This window comes from Littorina saxatilis, linkage group LG12, assembly GCF_037325665.1.
Source record: "Littorina saxatilis isolate snail1 linkage group LG12, US_GU_Lsax_2.0, whole genome shotgun sequence".
NCBI classification, from domain to species: Eukaryota; Metazoa; Mollusca; class Gastropoda; order Littorinimorpha; family Littorinidae; genus Littorina; species Littorina saxatilis.
In genome coordinates this window covers 11516462-11533619 of record NC_090256.1, presented here as the reverse complement: position 1 = coordinate 11533619, position 17158 = coordinate 11516462, and the positions used below count along the sequence as shown (strand labels likewise).

At 41.6% G+C, this 17158-nt stretch overlaps 1 long non-coding RNA gene across 1 annotated transcript; it reads left to right on the top strand.

Annotated features, from left to right (window-relative positions):
- Positions 1-6923: 6923 nt before the first annotated feature.
- LOC138981248 (uncharacterized) lies at positions 6924-15920 on the top strand. Its single transcript, XR_011460600.1, has 6 exons — positions 6924-7536; positions 8123-8191; positions 9328-9421; positions 10395-10565; positions 11019-11118; positions 14496-15920. It is a non-coding gene; the product is annotated as an uncharacterized lncRNA (long non-coding RNA).
- The last annotated feature ends 1238 nt before the right edge of the window (positions 15921-17158 follow it).

Here is a 17158-nt window from a genome sequence, read left to right as displayed (position 1 = left end):
AAAAACAAGCTCTGAAAATAAAACAATATAAAAAATATGATCAAAATTAAATTTCCGAAATCAATTTAAAAACGCTTTCATCTTATTCCTTGTCGGTTCCTGATTCCAAAAACATATAGATATGATATGTTTGGATTGAAAACACGCTCAGAAAGTTAAAACGAAGAGAGGTACAGAAAAGCGTGCTATCCTTCTCAACGTAACTACTACCCCGCTCTTCTTGTCAATTTCACTGCCTTTGCCATGAGCGGTGGACTGACGATGCTACGAGTATACGGTCTTGCTGCGTTGCATTGCGTTCAGTTTCATTCTGTGAGTTCGACAGCTACTTGACTAAATGTTGTATTTTCGCCTTATGCGACTTGTTTACATTTCTGGAAGTGTAATTCTTCAGACAGGAGTGAAAACCATTGTCATTCTGTTTGGTTTGGTTAATAGTTTACCAGGATGCAAGGGGACCGAACAGTGACTGCAACATGTGCTAAACAATAATCTTACAAAGAATCAGTCAATCCATCATTCCATCCATCAATCAATCATTCAACAACCAATCAAGCAATCAATCGAGCAATCAATCAATCAATCAATCAATCAAGCAATCAATCAATCAATCAATCAATCAATCAAGCAATCAATCAATCAAGCAATCAATCAATCGAGCAATCAATCAATCAATCAATCAATCAAGCAATCAATCAAGCAATCAATCAAGCAATCAATCGAGCAATCAATCCAGCAATCAATCAAGCAATCAATCAAGCAATCAATCGAGCAATCAATCAAGCAATCAATCAAGCAATCAATCGAGCAATCAATCAAGCAATCAATCAAGCAATCAATCAAGCAATCAATCGAGCAATCAATCAAGCAATCAATCAAGCAATCAATCAAGCAATCAATCAAGCAATCAATCGAGCAATCAATCAAGCAATCAATCGAGCAATCAATCAAGCAATCAATCAAGCAATCAATCGAGCAATCAATCGAGCAATCAATCAAGCAATCAATCGAGCAATCAATCAAGCAATCAATCAAGCAATCAATCGAGCAATCAATCGAGCAATCAATCAAGCAATCAATCAAGCAATCAATCGAGCAATCAATCGAGCAATCAATCAAGCAATCAATCAAGCAATCAATCAAGCAATCAATCGAGCAATCAATCAAGCAATCAATCAAGCAATCAATCAAGCAATCAATCAATCAAGCAATCAATCAAGCAATCAATCGAGCAATCAATCAAGCAATCAATCAAGCAATCAATCAAGCAATCAATCAAGCAATCAATCAATCAATCAATCAAGCAATCAATCAAGCAATCAATCAAGCAATCAATCGAGCAATCAATCAAGCAATCAATCAAGCAATAAATCAAGCAATGAGTTGGTCATTTATTCAGTCGGCCGAATCAATTAATCAATCAATCAATCAATCAATCAATCAAACAATATCATTCAAGCAAGCAAACAAGCAAGCAAGCAATGAGTCGGTCATTTACTCAGCCCAGAAAAAAGCAGGGTTCCAATTTTTTAACAGCGATTCTTGTTTCAGTGGTTGTAATACAATTCCTTAGTTTAACTGTTATCGCTCGAATAATACGTGGTGAAAACAGAGATCACAGATCCTACCACGCTCCTTTTACTTTTAACCAAGCAAACAGACTGCAGTTATGTCCAGTTATTTAAAGGAAAGAATCAGTGAATATAAAGAAACAACAGAATTAAGATAAATAGTACTTGCCATTGCCTGTCAAGCAGCTAGGACAGTTAGCATTCCCTTGTCCACCATGCATACCTGTGAGAATGTTACCTACTCGCTGTTGGTGCCAGACTAACACAGCCTGTGATCACTGAATGATTTACACGGGAGGACCAGCACTTTGACCTGTTATGAGAGGGGTCAGTCTCGTGCTACATGGCACATACAGTGGTACCTGTGGTGCAAGGTCCCCCCTCGGAGGGAACGCCTTGGGAGAAACAACATCCGGCACTGTCCCGTGTTGGAGTTACTTGATCACACTGTCCGTGTTTTGGAAAACACTATAATTATGTAAGCCAAGTTCTCCCTAATCGAACAAACAAGAATCGAAGTTAGCAGTCTATATCTGTTTTTGCATTTCCAAGTTCTCCATGACGACGTATGCAACCGTCACTCCACACAACAGCACGTACGGCTTGACATAAAACGCGTATATTTACTGAGCAACGAAGCATATTGTGTTTTTATGTGCGTGTGTGAATGTGTGTGTGTGTACGTGTGTGGGTGTGTGTATGTGTGTGTGTGTGTGTGTGTGTGTGTGTATGCGTGTGTGTGTGTGTGTGTGTGTGTCCATCTCTCTCTTCCTCCCTCTCACACTTTATCTTTTTCTCTCTATCTCTATCACGCAACACACACACACGCACACACACACATATACACACACACACACACACACACACACACACACACACACACACGCGCGCGCGCGCACACAGAGAGAAAGACAGAGAACTGTGTCAGGTGCGACCCTACCTAATGCATAGCCTCCCTTTTTTCACGTGCTGCAGGTGTATGTGTCAGTGACAGACAGTGACGCGTATTGTGAAAATAAACAGCCCGATGTCATCTAAGACCGCTTTTGATCCTGAAGTTTTAACACACGTTAAAAGTTGAGGAAGCTTGCTCACTGTACCGAGAAAACACCCAAAACAATCACCGGCATACCAAGATGAGAATTCCAGGTGCGAGCGTGGACCACAGGCAGAGAAACAGCAGTCGATGCCGACGATGACTTCACTGGAGTGTGCTTTCACTTCATTTACGAACGCCGTGCATACATTTGTTTTCTCTTTTTTTCTCTTCTACTGTTCAGTATGTTGCAATGCAGGCAGTGTTTGTTTTGTACATTATTGACAAAAACATCGCGTGTACATGGTTGCAGTGAGGGGTTTACAAATAAATAAATGAAGATATTGTTTTATTCATGTATTTTTGTAACATAATCAACATCTATATTTTCAGGATTAGTTTCAGTCGTCTTGATTCAATTATCGTAAAGCTACACACCGTACCCAGCGTGCGTGTTCTGGCTTTCAGTGCATATTAAGTGAAACGTAGGGATATTGCCAGAGAACCATCTGCAGCAAAACTAGCTATAGCAGTAGAAAAGAGAGTTGTTTTCAGGATGTGGTGGCAATGGTGGTTTTAGTGCTAGTGTGGCGGGTAGAACACTTCACGATATCTGTCTTCCCCTCTCCGGCATACATCTGTCTGCAGTGCTGTAATTGGTCACAGATTTTCGTTTTGACTTTGAACATTGCTTCCTTCGTTTATGAGAGGACTACATGTATACATGCATATCTAGGTCTGTGACATATGCCTTGTCTTGTCTTGTCTTGTCTTGTCTTGTCGTATTCTAATTTCTGTTATCCTCCATACTTCAAGAGCTATGCTATGTGATGATGGAAGAGTGTCCATGCTCATAAGATCATAATTATGAACGATATCGATTTCTTGTCTTGTTTTGCCTTACCCGTCCTTATCTTGTCTTGTCTTGTCTTGTCTTGTATTTTCTTGTCTTTTCTTGTTCTGTCCTTTCTTTCTTTATTTGGTGTTTAACGTCGTTTTCAACCACGAAGGTTATATCGCGACGGGTTCTGTCCTGTCCCGCCCTGTCCTGTCCTGTCCGGTCTGGTTTGATCTGGTCTCATCTAGTCTGGTCTGTTCCATTAGTGGGAATACATCATAGAATCAGTTTATAATGATGGGTCCATTCATATAGAACAGGCTTATCTACACAGTGTACTATAATTATGTTTCCGTTCGAGTTATTTCGACTCAGTCAATTTTGCTTGTCGGCTAAATCTGTAAAAGTATAGCGCTGTTTCTCTTGCCTAGTCTCTTGTGCAAAAAACACTCTTCCTAAAGGCAATACGGTCAGCTGAGCAAAACCGACCATAGGAGACGGTGCCGCTCGCGAAATGACCACTAATTTGGACAGAAACGTGCTTTGGTCAACACCCCTATCTGATTGTCTGGCTCACTTAACGATGGCCGCTGGTCAATTCCCTATCTCATTGACCACGGAGGATGAGCTTCTCTGGTCAGTAAAAAAAAAAAGAACAAGATTATCTTGAAAAAAATTGTCAGTTTGTCGTCGCTACTGTTGAGTGCCTGGGGATATGTGCCGAAGATGGGAGTGGTTCTGGGAGGGCAAACAGAGTTAAAGGAGCGTTGATGCAACATTTCAAGCTGTCCAAAATCGTTTTTTCGACCAAAGGTAGCAGACTATTTTTGCGACTGTCTTCACATGGAGGACCTTTACGTCACTTGCAACAAAACAACCCGAAACTACCTGGTTCAGGTAGGGGTTAAACATCTTCCATCAGTCAAGAGCGAGGTTATCTTTGCCAGACTCTTTGGCCAAAGGTGTGGCTTAAAGATTTAAACATGAGATGGTCTTTAACAGTGTTGGTTTATGTTTATGTTTAGAAATAACCTAGCTCCACTTATTGATGCATATTGTTGTGTGATTTATGGTAAGTCTCTGCCTAATTTACACCTTCTTTGTTTCTTCGTTTTAAATGTGTGTATGAGATTAAACAATGCATTACAAAACAGCTACAATGTGCCATGTTCACATTACCTACGTTCGCCCCCCCCCCCCCCACCACCCCCCACCCCCCCACCTCCCAGCAAAAAAAAAAAAAAGAGTATAATTATGTTGATTTGCTTTGTATTGGTCTTGTGTTACTATTGGCCTTATCAGTAAAGGGACGTTTTAATGGTTGCCAATCTGAGAACAAACCGAAAAGTTGTCACAATCGACCTTTAACACACACACACACACACACACAATCCTCACTCATATTCAGCTGAGTTCGACGGAGCCATCCCGTGCATCCTCCTACTTTCCTCCCATGCCCTGTGTCTTTCGGTCCCTCGCCTATACCCTGGAGGGGCTGATAGTCTACCGGTTTGCCCCGATCACCAAGTACTTACATCTTCATAGCGTCCCCTCCCGCTCAGTTAATGTCCAATGTCTGCGCGCTAAAGTCATCACAACCGTAGGATAACGGTCACAGATGCCCCCTCTCACCCTTAACAATCCCTTTCCCCCTATACCCCCCCCCCCCCCCCCACACACACACACCTTGAGGATATCGCTCCATGTAACCGTTATCAAAATAACTCGACGTACGAACAATCCTGGATGGAAACTTGCTCCGATTTTGGTATGCATTGACTGACTTCAGCAAAACAAAAATGTACTGATCTTTTAGATCAACTTTTCTGGGTTCCAATAATGATGAATACGTTCTAGGTGAAAAACACACACTAACAATGACATACAACTGGGCAGTAAACTGGGCAGTAGTCGTAACTTTATGGAATCAGTTTCCAAAAGTATTTGTGGGTCGCAACAGTTGATCACACTGTAGAATGCACGCTTACCCCTATTCCAACAACCCCCCCCCCCCCCCCCCTCGCCCTACCCTCTGTTTTTAATTAATTCCTCCTCGCCTTCACGCTCGCATCCCGACCTCGCCTTCTCCAAGCAGTGTACATATCAGTTTCTCCAATACTTTTACACGGGTGTTGGAAACAACCGGATATGAGTTGGTGCGAGTAAACCTAGACTCGCGGGTTTGCGGGGACCACTTCCGTCTGCTTGCCCGCTCCTGGCTGCTAGAGTGGCAATTGGAGAATGTTTGGGATGACGAAGGTCAACAATGACGTCATCTTATTAATTCTCTGCGGCTTTTTGTGTGTATGTCTTAATTTGAAAATCTGGTATGATGTTACTGTATTTTCCTTTTTATGTTGACCTCTCTCTCTCTCTCTCTCTCTCTCTCTCTCTCTCTCTCTCTCTCTCTCTCTCTCTCTCTCTCTCTCTCTCTCTCTCTCTCTCTCTTTCGCTATCTCAGATTCTCACCCTTTCCTCTGGCTTTGTCTGTCTGTCTGTCTGTTTATCTCTGTGCCTATCTCTCTCTCTCTCTCTCTCTCTCTCTCTCTCTCTCTCTTTCTCTCTCTCTCTCTCTCTCTCTCTCTCTATCTCCTACCTTTCTCTCTCTTCCTCCTTCCTCCCCTCTAGGTCTCCTAGTGTCTTTGTGTGTCTACGTGGTTTTGGAGCTGGGGCCGGCCAAGCATGTGTTTTTATTTGTGTCTGAGCCTGTGTCTTTAACATTTTAAAGCAACAGCGTATATACCTACATGCTTTTGCTCCCCAGAGTGAGATGCTAATTCAAAGACGCAAACCTGTAACAGGATATGACATGTTGACTGGCAATGTCGAGGATGCCCAGCAGAAGCATTAAACCACAGAGATAAAGTGTCTCTGAGGGCGCAACACGTGAAGACTCCCGCAATCTTCTGTTTGGTCAAAGAGCAATACTGCTGTGTCCAGTCGCCTGGTCTGCAAACACGAAATTGAAGTCTTCGTTGATGAAATTGGTGGAGCTTGGCAAGCCGGTTCTTTTGGAAGGCATCTTTCAATGGACTGCTTCTCTGCGCGTGCGGATCACGGATGAAACGAGGTGCATGGGCTAACACGGAATTGTCTATGCTAGTGACATTGAAACAACTTTGCGAGTGAGTTGTTCTTGCAGAATGTATCCTTTTATAGAAGCAGGGGAATGTCAATTCAAACAAACTAACTTCCAGTTTAAAAAGTAGGGTTTGCCAGAGGGCGTTCGTTTGGCGGAAAGCGCACAGACGTGGATTCGAATTCTGCGTGAAGTTTGCGAAAGCCTGAACACATACAGACACAGCCGAAAGCAGAAAGAAGTAATAACAGTTATAGAGTTAGACAGGTTGTGAAAAGCACACTCTCTGTATCTATCTCTTTCTCTCTCCCTCTCTCTCTCTCTCTCTCTCTCTCTCTCTCTCTCTCTCTCTCTCTCTCTCTCTTTCTCTCTCTCTCTCTCTCTCTCTCTTCTCACCCATTGCACACCGGTTGGACCGTACATAAGGTAACGTTAAACTATGCTTGTGCAACGTATGTGGGAGTATCACTTATAACCTCAGGGTATCTCTTATCCTGTTGCGCATCTATAGACTAGAGACAGCGCTGGTTAGACTAAAACATGGATCGGGAACTTCAGTACGTACTTAGGACTACCGCGGCTGTGCTTGCAAGTTTGGATAGTTCTTTCTTTCTCATTTGATCCGAGTTTTATCTGTCTCATTAAATGCCATTTTTCTACCTACTACACATATAGTTTTCCTAATTGATTCCCGAAGATAAGTTAGTTTCGCTTCCACGTTTCGGTTTTCACTAATTCAACATGGCCGGCGTCGGCAATGCATCTTTGATCATCATCTTCTTCCGAAGAGGACTGGGTTCTTGCGAACGTCTCAGAGTCCTGCGGTTGAGTCACTGTTACCGATAGTGGTTAGCTCCGGCAAACAGGGAGATTAAAAAGGTGGGGAGGTTTAAAACTATGCGGTACAGGGGAGAGTGCGTTCAAGGGCGGGCTCTCAGTCGACGGACTCGGTTTCCAGCAACTGTCCACCGACTCAGCGGCAAAATATGAGTTGACACGTCCGAGGTGAAAGGTAATAGTCTCTTCTTATTAGAATGAAGGTCATTGTTTATGACTAAAATACAGTAGACTCACATTATGCACGAAGGAATGGAACATGTACATGGAATAAGATTGTCCGTCCACTAAGACACATTCCCAAAGGTGGAACCAACATCCTGACGGCTATGCAGAGGAAGTGTTCTTTTTAAGAAATGCATTCAAATAAAACAAATAGGGAAATGCCCACTGAACAGAAACACCCAGGCTCCTGATTTTTGGTATGAATCCAAGTTGAGAGAGATCAGCTGAGCTAGGATTTTACATGGAATAAGATCATCCCTCCACTTGCATACAATGTATACAACCAGAAATGAAGATACAGTGTGCTTGATGTGGTGATCAAGTGACATTTTGCTATGAATGTGTTTAAGCAACTAGTAGCTTCTTCAGCGTTAATTCATTAAACAATCACTCTTATTCTTAGCACATAGAGCACATTGAATGAGTGTGTGCATGTGTGTGTGTGTGTTTGTTATTGCAATGTAAGACCTTATAATATAAATATACACAAATTATAACACATGCTGGGATTCTAAATATGTTCTGTTTACTTGCAGGTCTCAGTTATTACCAAGCCCTGCCTCATTCTTCCCGCAACACTGACATGGTGCTGTTGTAGAACACAAGTAAGTCCTTTGATCATTTCCAAAATACACTAGTGCAATAGCTTGTGAGTGCAACTGGTGGTAATGAGAATATTTTACCACAAAAGGCTAAAGTACAAATAACAGATTTATTATGTTGGAAAAAGAAGTAAGCCAGAGCAAGTGATTAGTGTACCAGTTAGCTAGGGTGGATGTATTATATAATTACAATTTACAGTCAGCATAGAATGTTGAGGACAGTCTAGAATTTTTCTCGCCCTGTGAATTCAACTGCAAATCAGATGGCATGAAGAAATCAATGTTATATTATGCTCTGCATTGAGTGAACCATCTCCTGTCATTCTGAGTGACACATCTCTTTAACTGAAAAACATGCCAGTAATTAAATCCAGGCTACATGGGGATGGAAAATGACCCTGGCAATTTCAACCTCTGAATGATTGTGTCTTTGTGTAGCAGGATTATGGATCTTCACAAGCCTTAGTTCATTTGTCTGTACATGTGTATCATGTATGGCGGTATAAGTTAATACTATTAGTCAATTTCAAATAGCAGAGTTATTTTCAGAGCTTTCTAACTTCAAACCCTGTGGAATCTATAGTTTTTAATTTAAAGGGTATTTTGACTTTGACTCCAAGTTTCTTTCTTGCAAAGTCATTCTTTTCTCATTCAAGGGACTAAACCACTACATGTACTGATGACTGCCTGCATCAGGGTTATAATTTATGAAGAAGTCAAAATGCACAATATATCAGTTTACAATTTAAAGGCCCACTTGCCTTGTCACTACAGTATAATGTGGCTATGCTTTAACATGGAATCCCTCATCTTGGCCACATACAAAAAATTATATATTCAGTGACTGCTTGCTGTGGTGAGTTAAAATGTGTGATGAAATATTTTCACAAAAAGGTACCAGTGTTGTTAACAAAACTAATTCTTTAACAAACAAACAAAAACCACTCTGCACAGAGAGCATTCAAGCTGATCTATGTTGCTATTCGTCCAAGTAGAGGGATGATCTTATCCCAAGTAAAAGCCTGACAAGATCTGAGACTGTGAAGCAAAATGTTTTTACATGGTAAAGTAAGCCTTTAACGAGCAAGTATGTCTATTGCACTGGGTGTTTTATTATTATTGTATCATTTTTCTTTCAGGTAGTCTCTCTTTAAACTGACTTTCTACACCATGGTGTCTCTGGCAGTGTTATATTGGCAGAAGACAGTTGGAACTGGATTCCTCATTTAGATGGTAGGCATGTTTTGGGCTTTTGTGTTGCTTTGGTGTATGTGTGTGTGTGTGTGTATGTGTGTGTCTGTTCTATACCAGAAATAAACACACTGTTTGCTTGCTGTGGTGAAATGACATTTTGTGATTTTTTTTTTAAATGAGCTAGTACAGTTGTAGCTTTTACAGCATTTATTCATAACACAATCGCACTTGGCGCAGAGAGCAACCAGACCGTTCATTGTGGGTATGTGAACAAGTTAAGAGATCATGTCTTATCCCATTTTAAAGCCTGACCAGATCTTAGACGGTGAGCCAAATTGTTTTCATGAGAAGGAATGTGCCTTTCAGAGAAATCTATTAACTACAGTATTACTTTACAAAACATATTTTAAGAAATGAAATGTGTTACAAGTAACAGCCATGGGGGTGATAGCCTGTAGGTGGAATAATAATCTTCAATTGCCCAGAAATGATTGTTATCTGGTCAAGAAATGCAAAGCATTTTGATGTTTGTGACGATTAGTTACTCTTTATCACGTTTGGTCCCTGATTTTGCTGTCCTTGTCTGCGTTGGGCAGGTGTGCGTCCATGATGTCATTGCTATTGAAAACTAATCTGTACTGCAAAGTAAATGTACCCGTACATGACGTACATGGCAGTTGTCAACCGGGGGCCAGCCATGACTGGGACTGATGTATCCACAGGCACTCGACACCAGGTGGGCGGGGCCAGTGGTTGGGGTGTGATTCCCTGCCTTACACCACCACAAAGTGTAGTATCAGCAGACAAGACTGAGCAGAACTTCTGCCCCCCCCCCCCCTCACCAATTGACCACTCAGTGCCATGTGCCTGCAGCTGTATCATAAACACTTTGTGACAATAGTTGTTACCTCCTTAGAACAGATCTTGTGATGCTCCTCAGTCAGTCAGTGTTTGATGGATGCTAACTGGTATACTTGACATAGTGTTCATATGAAAGTTTTATGTGTTGCAGCTCATCCAGATCACAGGTACACAAAGGAGCTGGTTACAGTGATAACATAGGCACATGGAACTGCTTATGGACTACTTTAGAAAGTGAGCGGTTACAACCAAGACTCTTCCGTCAGGAAGGTCTGCGGAAGGGTGCTTGATCTGTTTCCTCGGACAGGCTTTTCAAGACTAGGTAGGTTAAACCACATGATTGGGCTTTAATTATGAATGCACTTCAAAATTCACTCTATTTCATTATCTTGTACAACCCCCCGCGGGTTAGGGGGAAGAATTTACCCGATGCCCCCCAGCATGTCGTAAGAGGCGACTAACGGATTCTGTTTCTCCTTTTACCCTTGTTAAGTGTTTCTTGTATAGAATATAGTCAATGTTTGTAAAGATTTTAGTCAAGCAGTATGTAAGAAATGTTAAGTCCTTTGTACTGGAAACTTGCATTCTCCCAGTAAGGTAATATATTGTACTGCGTTGCAAGCCCCTGGAGCAATTTTTTGATTAGTGCTTTTGTGAACAAGAAACAATTAACAAATCTTCAATAGTACTGACCAAAGAAGAAGGTTTAATTGTGTGATCATGATTTGATACATATGCTTGACCCTGAAGATGTGTTTTATTTGTTTTGTTTCAGAACAAAGTTTGGTGAAGTAGAAGCTACCGCTGTAGGCTGGTGTAAGGCTGAAGAAGAACCTCTGACAAGTCAATTTTCAAGCAACTGAGCACGAACCCAGGTACAAGACACAGAGCTCTCTTTCTATCGGTCTGTTATTCATAGAATGACACTAACAGTGACACAAGTAAATAATCTGTATCATTGTCTTGACCTCTAGAAATTTGGTAGAGAATAAGATGACTGATAGTATTATTTTGATTATTTCATGGTCATTACAGTGGCCTCCACCCCTGCCCCTTTTAAGACACCCCAATCTAAGACTCCTTCCTATTAATGACCCTGTTTTCGCAGACTTCTTGTTCATAACATCTGTAAATTCACTCCCATTTTAAGACTTGCTCCATTTGGACTTGGACTGGGTGGCCGAGTGGTAACGCAATTGCGCTCGGAAGCGAGAGGTTGCGAGTTCGACCCTGGGTCAGGGCGTTAGCAATTTTCTCCCACCTTCCCTAACCTAGGTGGTGGGTTCAAGTGCTAGTCTTTCGGATGAGACGAAAAACCGAGGTCCCTTCATGTACACTACATTGGGGTGTGCACGTTAAAGATCTCACGATTGACAAAAGGGTCTTTCCTGGCAAAATTGTATAGGCATAGATAAAAATGTCCACCAAAATACCCGTGTGACTTGGAATAATAGGCCGTGAAAAGTAGGATATGCGCTGAAATGGCTGCGATCTTCTGGCCGATGTGAATGCGTGATGTATTGTGTAAAAAAAAAATCCATCTCACACGGCATAAATAAATCCCTGCGCCTTGAATATGTGCACGATATAAATTGCATAAAATAAAAAGATAAAATAAATCCCTGCTCTTAGAACTGTACCCACGGAATACGCGCGATATAAACCTCATATTGATTGATTGATTTTAAGACCTGATTTTGCTTATTTTGGATTTCGAAAAAGAGAAAAACAAATTCCCACTCTGTACAGAATTAAGCCAGGTTCATGATTTTTGTATGGACCAAGTTGAGAGATGGCATTTGTATAGGCCTGACCAGATCTGAGATGTTGAATCTAATTGGTTACGAAGAAAGCATTGTGTCATTATAGGCACACTACTTCTCGTCACCGTCTCAGTTCTGGCCAGGCTTTAAGATAGGATAAGCTCATCCCTCAACTTTGTCACATATGAACAATCGACACACTGACTCTTGCTGTTGTGAGTTGACATTTTTTGATGAATTTATTTCTGGAAAAGGCACCATGCAGTGCTGTTTCAGGGGTGGGACTTTTCCGCGGATTTCCGCGGACACAACTTACGAATTCTGCTGGAGTAATCTATTTTTCCGCGTCACATTTCATTACAATATCTATGACTTGTTGACTGAATGATTTGGAGTGACGTGGAGATGAAACAGAACACTGGAGGCTTGAGAGTTAAATTGTGCTGACTGAAAACTCCTGATAACTAATAGTAATTTTGAGGGGGGGGGGGGGGGAGGTTGGGGAGTGTGGAGAATGTCTTTTTTGTCAGATTGCACAGATTTTAATGTACCATTTAACCAAAATTTGGGGTAACATGCCCCCGAACCCCCTGGAAAAAAAGGGATTTCCTCCTTTTTCATCACAAGAGAGTCCCACCCCTGTGTTTACAGAATTCCTTGTTTAAAACTATCACTGTGCACAGAGGGAAGGGGGGGGGGGGGGGGTGTATTTGACCACCCCTGCGTTTACAGAATTCCTTGTTTAAAACTATCACTATGCACAGAGGGAAGGGGGGGGGGGGGGGTGTATTTGACCACCCCTGTGTTTACAGAATTCCTTGTTTGAAACTATCACTGTGCACAGAGGGAAGGGGGGGTGTATTTGACCACCCCTGTGATTACAGAATTCCTTGTTTAAAACTATCACTGTGCACAGAGGGAAGGGGGGGGGGGGGGGTGTATTTGACCACCCCTGTGTTTACAGAATTCCTTGTTTAAAACTATCACTGTTCACAGAGGGAAGGGGGGGGTGTATTTGACCACCCCTGTGTTTACAGAATTCCTTGTTTAAAACTATCACTGTGCACAGAGAGAAGGGGGGGGGGGGGTGGATTTGACCACCCCTGTGTTTACAGCAGAATTCCTTGTTTAAAACTATCACTGTGCACAGAGGGAAGGGGGGGGGGTGTATTTGACCACCCCTGTGTTTACAGAATTCCTTGTTTAAAACTATCACTGTGCACAGAGGGAAGGGGGGGGGTGTATTTGACCACCCCTGTGTTTACAGAATTCCTTGTTTAAAACTATCACTGTGCACAGAGGGAAGGGGGGGGGTGTATTTGACCACCCCTGTGTTTACAGAATTCCTTGTTTGAAACTATCACTGTGCACAGAGGGAAGGGGGGGTGTATTTGACCACCCCTGTGTTTACAGAATTCCTTGTTTAAAACTATCACTGTGCACAGAGGGAAGGGGGGGGGGGGGGGTGGGGTGTATTTGACCACCCCTGTGTTTACAGAATTACTTGTTTAAAACAATCACTGTGCACAGAGGGAAGGGGGGGGTGTATTTGACCACCCCTGTGTTTACAGAATTCCTTGTTTAAAACTATCACTGTGCACAGAGGGAAGGGGGGGGTGTATTTGACCACCCCTGTGTTTACAGAATTCCTTGTTTAAAACTATCACTGTGCACAGAGGGGGGAGGGGGGCGATGTATGTGACCAAGTGAAGTGCATTGCTACATAATAAAATGAGCAAATCCGTCCCGTGAAGAAAACTTCTGCTTACTTAATTGTCAGATTTGCCAAGGCGTGTACATGAAATAAGATTATCATTCTAAATGCTGAATCAACATTCTGACTGTTTCCTATGAAACCAGGCTTGATTTTTGGTATGAATCCAAGTTAAGGGATAGCATGTGTAAAAGCAGAATTGTGTACAGAGGCAGCTTTGTGTTATTAAAGGCCGGCTGCTTTTCGTGAACACAGTTTGGCTCACATCTCACATCACCTGCCAGGCTTTTTAAAAAAAAAATGTTTTACCATGGGATAAGACTATCCCTCCATTTAAGCACATACCAGCAATAAACACAGTGGTTACTTGTGATGAACTAGTGGCAAGACAAATGATTTAAGCATCACATAACCTTCCTAAGTGAAGTCAAGTTATGTGTCTGTGCCAGTGTGTGTGTGCATGTGTGTGTGTCAGCATAGAATGTTGAGGACAGTTCGATGGTAAATAACCCTGACAATTTTAGCCTATGATTGTGCCTACATTGTGGCAGGATTGGATGTGGATCTTCAAAAGCCTAAGTTAACCAAAAATTATGTAAAAGTACATTTTGAATAGTAGGTTTTTTTTTCAAGAGGGCAGATATCACAAGATATGATCGTTCTACTGCATGTATGCCACATAACTAAAACAAAAATTAAATGTTATTTTAATCGTCTTTTGGGTAAAACAAATACACCATCAATATATTATAATAATGATCTTGCTTGTTTACAGATGGACAACAGCTACTGCCAGGACCAGGTTACGCATAAAGAAAACAGTCAACACTTGGCTGGTGCTGCAGCTTCTTTGATGTCTATTTTTTTTTAAAAAGACAGACAGCTACCCGCTCATTGAAGACCATATCCCCATCTTACTCACGCAGAACAGACAGCCATCGTTTGCCTTTGCACAGAACACTGCTGTCTGAAGGTACACATCAAAAGGATAGGTTTTGCACCTACAGCGTGCGACTGTGGCTAGGGTAGGAAGAACAGACTCTGCAACACGTTCTGAGAGGGTGGCCTTTTCTTGCCACCCGTACCCCTGTGCAACAAGACTTGGCCAGAGAGCACACATCCAAATGCAAACACTGAACACTGAAGAGGAAGAAGAAGAAGAAGGTGCCCACACAGAAGGACATAAATCTACTTTAAGGGCACACAAGTTTACAGCAGTTTATTGAATTGTAGCAGATTATAGGGAGAAAATGAACAAGCTAAATAGGCTGTACAGTACTTCACTTGAACAATGTATAAAGTTCCCTGTATTAAGAACATTTACAGATCACAAGACATTGTGTTTTCTTTTGTTTACAATACAAATGTTTCATAATAAAAAGATGTGCACTAGGCAAGATCCTTAAAATGTAAAACTAGTAGTGTGACAATTTTGAATTGTTCAGAGATGGTTTTTCTTCAGTGGTAAATGTTTTAGCTTTTTTTATAAGATCCCGTTAGTGAAGCATACTATAAAACCTTGACCTTCCAAACTGTGTTAGCACCCTGGGCTGCGATCATTGTGTTGAGCTACTTAAAGGCACAGTGCAGCTTACAGCCTTCGTTTTGCGTTTTTGTTGCAGCTGAGTGCATTTACAGTTCAAAAATCCTCCTATGGTAGTAAAACTACCCAACGACGACATCTGTGAAGCTCGACAGTTTCTTGTTCACGCGAGTGCATAAATTAACCTAGTTATTACGTGGTGTTTGGTCGGAGTTCGATTCAACTGAGTGATTCCGGCCTCCATTTTGTTTTATACAAACTCATGATGATGTCTGACATAGTTTGCTAGTGACGTGTCTTTTTGTGCATGATGTGGTGATCTACCTGATCTAAATTTAGATCCAAAAATAGGTCAAGACCAGCCGGGTCCGAGTACGAAATTGATTCGTAAAAAAAATCGCAGTTCTTGACTCTTTGGGTGCAAGTCAATGAAACTTGGTAGTTCTTCTAATAGATAGCTGCCTGAGGTATGACTAAAAGCCCCAGGGGCTCCGTGCACCTGAATTTGACAAGTTCAGTACCTTCAGCAAGCGCAAGTACAGTAGAGAAGCGCTTGACACACTGAAAAAGGCCTACTACGAGCAAAAGAAAAAGAATCAGTGATGCATGTGCTTTTGATGTAATCTTCTTTGACATTATGATGACTACAAAAACTGACTGATGTGTTTTGTTTGTGAATGATGGATATATGTGCATGATTGCGTTTCGCAGACACAGTTGTCATGTGCGTTGTAATTGGCGACGAATGCTGGATGATTACTATTTTTGTACCAGGATTACTATTTTTGGGGCTGAGCATTACTCCAAAACACTTATGGGGGTAAACAGGTCTGCAGCACAACTACAAATGTAGAAATGTCGTCTGCATTTTGTATATTTTAAAAGGTTATTTTTGTGCACAGAACATACATCTGCAGGGAGGTTTGGAGGGTGAAGTTAGGATCTGTTAGGAGGCATACAGCATCACACTCATTTTGTGTGTGTGTATTTTGTGTTGACAGATAAGACACTGTCATTCCAGCAGAAACCTGTGATGATGCACATTTTATTGAAGTGACCAGCTGAAATTGTATGTACGTTGTTATGAAATTGACAAATGATCCCTGCTTTGCAATCCTGGGTTAATGATATTGCCAAAATTAAAACGTGGAGGAAAAAGTGAGTGTAAACCTATTCTTGTGGTGGTGGTGTGGTGGTGTGTGTGTGTGTGTCTGGTTAGTGTGTGTTTGAGTGTGTGTTAAACAAACAACGACAAACAACACCAAACCTACATCAAACAAGCACAACAAAAACAAATTACACAAAAAAATGGCAAAAATCAGAATATCAACTGAGAAAAAAAACCGTGGCTGAATGCAATACTTATTATAACTTAAAAAGTAAAAGTGTGCGTGTGGATGTGTGCGTATGTTTGAGTGTTTTAAACAAACAACAAACCTAAATTAAAGAAGCACAACAAACAAACAAAAAACCTGGCAAAGTTCTGAACATTAACACAATGCTGCTGTCTGCTTTGAGGGGAGGAATAAAATGACTGAAGCCGGACTGCCGAGAGGAGGAAGGAGGGGGAAAAGAACACGCAGACATGAAAACACACACAACTCCATGACAGATAAACTGCTTATGTTCAAAAATCAAGAATATTTAAGCGTGCACACACGCACGCGCACACACACACCACACACACACACACCACACACACACACACCACACACACACACACACACACACACACACACACACACACACACACACACACAGACTCTCCTCGTGAAAGTAAAGGTAAACTCGAACTTGAAGGTAAGTATAAATGTTTGATATGGAAGAAACCTGTGATAAAAGTCTTTGTATAAATCATCGGTACCAACAAAATTCAGTTGCCACAACGCGTAAAA